This window comes from Bison bison, unplaced genomic scaffold (genome assembly GCF_000754665.1).
Source record: "Bison bison bison isolate TAMUID 2011002044 unplaced genomic scaffold, Bison_UMD1.0 scf7180017864280, whole genome shotgun sequence".
Taxonomy (NCBI): domain Eukaryota; kingdom Metazoa; phylum Chordata; class Mammalia; order Artiodactyla; family Bovidae; genus Bison; species Bison bison.
In genome coordinates, this window is record NW_011494852.1 from 7,894,381 (window position 1) to 7,894,690 (window position 310).

Sequence of the window (310 nt, forward strand, 5' to 3'; positions counted from 1 at the left end):
TCACTTAAGTTCTTTAGAATATCCCTCCCCAACACACACACACACACACACACACACACACACACACACACTCACCACCCAGATAATTTCTTCTTTAGAATCTTGATACCATCCACATTTGCTATCTCTTGAGATTCTCTGTGCAGTTTAGAAGTCTCTTCTTCCCCTCAGAATGTTCACTTAAGTTCTTTAGAATATCCCTCCCCAACACACACACACACACACACACACACACACTCTTTCACCACCCAGATAATTTCTTCTTTAGAATCTTGATACCATCCACATTTGCTATCTCTTGAGATTCTCT

General features: G+C 40.6%; 1 protein-coding gene across 1 annotated transcript in view; it reads left to right on the plus strand.

The window, feature by feature from the left end:
• The window catches only part of SHKBP1 (SH3KBP1 binding protein 1), a 12,647-nt gene that overhangs the window by 788 nt on the left and 11,549 nt on the right, over window positions 1-310 (plus strand). The gene's annotated exons all lie outside the window — the stretch shown is intronic.